This window comes from Dendropsophus ebraccatus, chromosome 13 (genome assembly GCF_027789765.1).
Source record: "Dendropsophus ebraccatus isolate aDenEbr1 chromosome 13, aDenEbr1.pat, whole genome shotgun sequence".
Taxonomy (NCBI): Eukaryota; Metazoa; Chordata; class Amphibia; order Anura; family Hylidae; genus Dendropsophus; species Dendropsophus ebraccatus.
In genome coordinates, this window is record NC_091466.1 from 65286274 (window position 1) to 65293181 (window position 6908).

The window sequence follows — 6908 nt, forward strand, 5'->3', positions numbered from 1 at the left end:
TGCTGTGACGCGCCCCCCCCCTCCCCCCCCATAAATATGATCACATCTCCTGATTTAATATCAGCTTCTTCTATATTCCCTGGTGGACTTGGCTGGAAGAAGAACCACTTGTAAATAATTTGTGTTCATGCAAAAAAAAAAAAAAAACTTAAAATATCCAGTGAGCTCAGACAGGTAAATGGGATTAATTGACATGTAACTCATCCTGATCGCTAATTATTCTACTATGTATAGTGAGGAGAAGGAGACAAGTAGAGAGCTCCCTCTGGTGGCGCTGAGGGAAACAGCATCCCAAGTGTCTGCAGTTCAGTATCTAAGCATATTATGTGTGAAGTGTCATAGTGTCTGCAGAGCTGGGGTACCTACTGGAAGACTATCATGTGTGGTGCTGTACTGTGCTGGGGTATCTAAGCCTATTATGTGTAATACTGTGTCGAGGCATCTAAGTTTATCACATAGGACACAATACAATATCTAAACATATCCAACTTGCTATGGGTGATATTACACTGGACGATTTTTCGGCGATTAACGATAAACAATCTCAAATTACCACTATGGCGAACGATCTTAAATCGTTCACCCTGTTAGACAGGACGATGATCGTTACTTATGGTCGTTCTTGCGCTTGTCCTTTCCTGGCTGATAGACCAGGGAACGGCCAAACCCCATGTTATTACAACGAATGATGTTCGAACAATTTGTGAATGATCAACAATGAAAATAGGTCCAGATTCTATCAAATGATCAATAGCGATAAGCGAATAAAAGTGATAATAGTGATAAGCGAATAGTGAGATATTCGAATATTCGATCCCATTAAAGTCTATGGGAACAAGTATTCGATTAGTGAAAACATCTATTTGACCATTTGGAGGGTAAAACCGGAAGCTGGGGGATTTGAACGCTTATTGAATACTTATTGAATATTCGCGGGATATTCGTACGAATTTTGAATATTCGAATGTCTCACTATTTGATCGAACAGTATTTGCTCATCACTAATGATCAACGATTTCTGGTTGGTCGTTTAATCGTTGCCCGAACGATCTTACGATTTTTCAAACTATAATAGTCCAGTGTAATACGGCCCTCAGCCTATTATTATTTGTCATGCTGTTTGCTGAGCTATGTAAGCCTATCCTGTGTAGTAACATTTGCTGAGGTACTGTATCTAAGCCAATCCTGAGTTAGACTATAAACTGCATCTAATTCAATTCTGTATAAAAATTTCCAGTCTTCAAGTACTCATCAGCTGCTGTATGTCCTGCAGGAAGTGGTGTATCCCTTCCAGTCCGACACAGTGCTCTCTGCTGCCACCTCTGTCCATGTCAGGAACTGTCCAGAGCAGTAGCAAATGCACATAGAAACCCCTACTGCTCTGGACAGTTCCTGACATGGAACTATAGAAGTACATTTCAAGTCTATCTAACTTTCTGACATCAGTTGATTTGAAACAAACAAACAAACAAAAAAATCGCCGGAGTTCCTTCCCATGTGTGATAAAGTCAGCTGAGTTACTGCATCTGAACACTACTAAGTCAAGTACTTAAACTTGTTATGTGTGATACTATCTTTGTAGCTATGGTATCCCAATCAGTGCGCTGGACCACCACAGACACTGATTGACTGAGCGGAACACCAGGGAGCCAGGAGCCTGAGAAGCAAGGCGGAGCGCAGCCAGGTAACGTATTAGATGTGCAGCGGTGGGTTAACCCCTTAACGAATGCGGGCGTATATTTACGCCCTGGGGCCGCCTCAGGGAATTCAGAGCTTAGCCGTGCGGAGAGCCGTCTCTGAATCACCGCGGCAATTAGCGAACACGGTCCGATCACCGTGCCCGATAATTAAGGATCCTTTATGCAGCCCAATCCCTGGTGTCTAGTGGGGTGGATCGCCCCCCGGGACGTTGTCCCGGAGGAGCAATCTACACATCTCTCATTGGCCGGGGTCAGCGCCGTAATGACACTGATCCCGGCTTGGCACTCAATTCCTTTCGGCTGCAGCAGCTGAAAGCAATCCAGTGCCTATCTCATTGATCTATGCAGTATAACTATACTGCATAGATCTTAATAAGAGATCAGTGTGCATATACTAGAAGTCCCCCAGAGGGGACTAACCTTAACCCCAGGGGGAACAACCCTAACCCCAGGGGGGCTTCTACTATATGTGTAAAAAACATATATATGTTATATGTTATAAAAAAAAAATATAAAAATAAACAAACATGTTTGTTATCGCCGCGTGCATATTCGCCCAAACTCTCAATTAATCCCATTCCCGATCTCGCATCAAATCCAGAAAAATTTTAATTAAAAGCGATCGAAAAGTCGTATATGCGCAATCAAGGTACCGATAGAAAGTAAACATCATGGCGCAAAAAATTACACCTGACACAGCCCCATAGACCAAAGAATAAAAGCGTTATTAGCCTGGGAATGGAGCGATTTTAAGGAACATATATTTGTTAACAATGGTTTGAATTTTTTACAGGCCATCAGATACAATGAAAGTTATACATGTTACATATCTTTGTAATCGTAACAACTTGAGGAACATACACTCACCAGCCACTTTATTAGGTACACCTGTCCAACTGCACGTTACCACTTAATTTCTAATCAGCCAATCACATGGCGGCAACTCAGTGCATTTAGGCATGTAGACATGGTCAAGACAATCTCCTGCAGTTCAAACCGAGCATCAGTATGGGGAAGAAAGGTGATCTGAGTGCCTTTGAACGTGGCATGGTTGTTGGTGCCAGAAGGGCTGGTCTGAGTATTTCAGAAACTGCTGATCTACTGGGATTTTCACGCACAACCATCTCTAGGGTTTACAGAGAATGGTCCGAAAAAGAAAAAACATCCAGTGAGCGGCAGTTCTGTGGGCGGAAATGCCTTGTTGATGCCAGAGGTCAGAGGAGAATGGGCAGACTGGTTCGAGCTGATAGAAAGGCAACAGTGACTCAAATAGCCAACCGTTACAACCAAGGTAGGCAGAAGAGCATCTCTGAACGCACAGTACGTCCAACTTTGAGGCAGATGGGCTACAGCAGCAGAAGACCACACCGGGTGCCACTCCTTTCAGCTAAGAACAGGAAACTGAGGCTACAATTTGCACAAGCTCATCGAAATTGGACAGTAGAAGATTGGAAAAAAGTTGCCTGGTCTGATGAGTCTCGATTTCTGCTGCGACATTCGGATGGTAGGGTCAGAATTTGGCGTCAACAACATGAAAGCATGGATCCATCCTGCCTTGTATCAACGGTTCAGGCTGGTGGTGGTGGTGTCATGGTGTGGGGAATATTTTCTTGGCACTCTTTGGGCCCCTTGGTACCAATTGAGCATCGTTGCAACGCTACAGCCTACCTGAGTATTGTTGCTGACCATGTCCATCCCTTTATGACCACAATGTACCCAACATCTGATGGCTACTTTCAGCAGGATAATGCGCCATAACATAAAGCTAGAATCATCTCAGACTGGTTTCTTGAACATGACAATGAGTTCACTGTACTCCAATGGCCTCCACAGTCACCAGATCTCAATCCAATAGAGCATCTTTGGGATGTGGTGGAATGGGAGATTCGCATCATGGATGTGCAGCCGACAAATCTGCGGCAACTGTGTGATGTCATCATGTCAATATGGACCAAAATCTCTGAGGAAGCTTCCAGCACCTTGTTGTATCTATGCCACCAAGAATTGAGGCAGTTCTGAAGGCAAAAGGGGGTCCAACCCGTTACTAGCATGGTGTACCTAATAAAGTGGCCGCTGAGTGTATATAACAAGACAGTGTTACGCCAGGGCAAACAGCGTAAAAACAAATACCCTCCAAATAAACAAAATGCGTGTTTTTGTTTTTGTTTTTTCAATTTCACCACACATTTATTTTTTTTTCTGGTTTCGCAGTGTACTTTATGAAAAAATTCAGCCTGTCATTGCAAAGTACAATTAGTGAGGCAAAAAATAAGGGCTCATGTGGGTTTCTAGGTGAAAAATTGCAATTGCTATGGCCTTTTAAGCACAAGGAGGAAAAAAAACGAAGTGCAAAAATCGAAATTGGCTCTGTCTTTAAAGGCTTAAAGGGGTTATCCAGTGCTACAAAAACATGGCCACTTTTCCCCCTCTCTTGTCTCCAGCAGATTTTTTTAAAACTGCCTAAAGAGTCAGAGGCTTTAACATCTGTAACATCTCCTTGCTTCCTTCCCTCCCATGTTAATTCTATTCTGCACAAAAAAAAATAAATGAACAAAAACATTTTCTTTTCTGATTAATTTTACAGGCTTGTTTTTTGCAGGATGCATTGACTTTCTAGTGGTCCTAGTTTTGGGTGATATTGTCATCAGGAGTTCTCAGCACCATATTCTGCACATTTCATGTCTTACAGTGTAAAGGATTTCTTGTTGGTCTCTCCGCTCAAAAATGCATGTTATCATAAGTGGACAGTGCCATCTGGGTGGGACTTCACTGCTGCCACGCCCATATACCCACCTACACCGACACCATAGGACCTTCCCCTGATGTCATCACAGCATAGGCCCCACCCCCTCGGTAACATATACGTAATGGGCCATCCTGGAGGCCTAGGCCCGCCCCCTATGTGACATCATTAGAACTGACCGGATCAGAAGGAACTGAAGGAGTATTTCAGTGAGTCCACTGCAGGTCGACTAATCACCACACATGTTGAAGAAGATTTATCAAACATGGCGTAAAGTTAAACTGCCCCTAGCAACCAATCAGCTTCCACCTTTCATTTTCCAAAGAGTCTGTGAGGAATGAAAGGTGGAATCTGATTGGTTGCTAGGGGCAACTGAGCCAGTTTCACTTTACACCATGTTTGATAAATCTCCCCCAATATTCCTTGCCTATTGTAGTAAGCTTGAACCATAGAATACACTACTGGAAAATACCATGAGATGTTGAAAAGGAACAGTAAACCACAAACTCATCTTAAAATTAATGAGAACAAATGTTATTTCCCATGATGCATCAGTTCTGAAGGTCGGTTTTAAGAAACTATGTTACTGCTAATTGCTACTAGTAAGCTTGTCGTGACGCAGATAAAGGTGATTTAACAATGCAGTGTATGAAGCCGATAAGAGTTACAAGAGAGTGGATGTGAGAATAGAAGATCCTACCTCTCTTTTTATTATCGCTCTACTTGTTTTGCTTTCAAAACTGTGTGAAAATTGCATTTGTGAAAGCAAAATAACATTGTATGAGCCAAGTACTTCACATGAGGAAACTAAAAACTGTTAAATTATGCGCATATATCTGTACTACAGTTTTTCAATATATACGTATGTAATTAGGATTATACTGCCCCTATGAAAACAAATATAACTACTACAATACTGCCCCCTTTATACAGGAATATAACAACTATAATACTGCCTCTATATACAAGAAAATAACTACTATAATACTTCCCCTATATACAGGAATATAACTACTATAATACTGCTCCTATATACAGGAATATAACTACTATAATACTGCTCCTATATACAAGAATATAACTACTATAATACTGCTCCTATATACAAGAATATAACTACTATAATGTGGCTCAGGGAAGAAACAGAGTGCTGCACATCACACCTATGGCTGATACTAGTGCCGCTTGGCTAAATAAAAAACACATCAGAATTTTGTGTATGAATTGATCAAGCCATACTGCCCCATGTACCTCGTGCCGGTATCTGATACACATGGGTCCCTACACTAAGTCCACACCGTGCCAGTCAGTGGCCACCAACCCCGCAGGCGTGCACAGCCAGGGAACGGGGGCCATGGGACGGCCCTGCGACCCCCATGCCACAGGACCAGACCCAAAAACACCACACCAGAACCCGGCCAGCACCGCCGGCGGAGAAGGTCGCCCCCAAGCAGCACAAGTCTGGATAAGGTATTGCGCTCACCATAGCTGCAGCAAACAGAATGGGAAAAAAACAGGAGGGATTAAAACCATGTGCACTCAGGTGTCTCCTGCTAATTGCGGTCATGTGGGTCTCACCAGGAGGAGTGTAAAACACGGAGAAAAGAGAGAAACAAAATGTGGCTCAGGGAAGAAACAGAGTGCTGCACATCACACCTATGGCTGGGTTTTGGTGGGGCTTTTTGGGTCTGGTCCTGTGACATTGGGGTTGCAGGGCCGTTCCATGGCCTCCCTTCCCTGCACGTGCACGCTTTGCGGGGTTGGCGGTCGCTGACCGACACGGTGTGGAGCTAGCGTAGGGACCCGTGTGGACCAGAGGACCTGCGCGGTGGTACACGGGGCAATATGGTTTGATCAATTCATATACAGACACTCTGGTGTTGATTTTTAATATAGGCCTGGCGGCATTAGTATCAGCCATAGATGGGATGTGCAGCCGTTCCATTCTCTCCAGTTCGTGTATAACTACTATAATACTGCTCCCTATATACAAGAATATAACTACTATAATACTGCCCCCCATATACAAGAATAAAACTACTATAATACTGCTCCTATATACAAGAATATAACTACTATAAGGCCCCGTTCCCACTGAGCAAAGCTAGCGGAATTCCGCGACGGAATTGTCCGCCGCGCAATGCCGTTAGCCTCCCGCTCATAATGGGAGTCTATGAGAGGCGCGCTCCTGCTCTGTACGCGCTTAAGAATGAACATGTTCATTCTTCAGCGCGTACAGAGCAGCAGCCGCGCGCCTCCCATAGACTCCCATTATGAGCGGGAGGCTAACGGCATTCCGCGGCAGACAATTCCGTCGCGGAATTCCGCTAGCTTTGCTCAGTGGGAACGGGGCCTAATACTGCCCCCTATATACAAGAATATAACTACTACAATACTGCCCCCTTTATACAGGAATATAACAACTATAATACTGCCTCTATATACAAGAAAATAACTACTATAAT

The 6908-nt window shown here is 43.7% G+C and overlaps 1 long non-coding RNA gene across 1 annotated transcript in view; it reads right to left on the reverse strand.

The window, feature by feature from the left end:
• LOC138771495 (uncharacterized) overlaps positions 1–4658 on the reverse strand; it is a 36599-nt gene extending 31941 nt beyond the window's left edge. The window contains exon 1 of the long non-coding RNA XR_011359629.1: positions 4623–4658. This is a non-coding gene — a long non-coding RNA (uncharacterized lncRNA). The remainder of the gene's footprint in view (positions 1–4622) is intronic.
• Positions 4659–6908: the final 2250 nt, after the last annotated feature.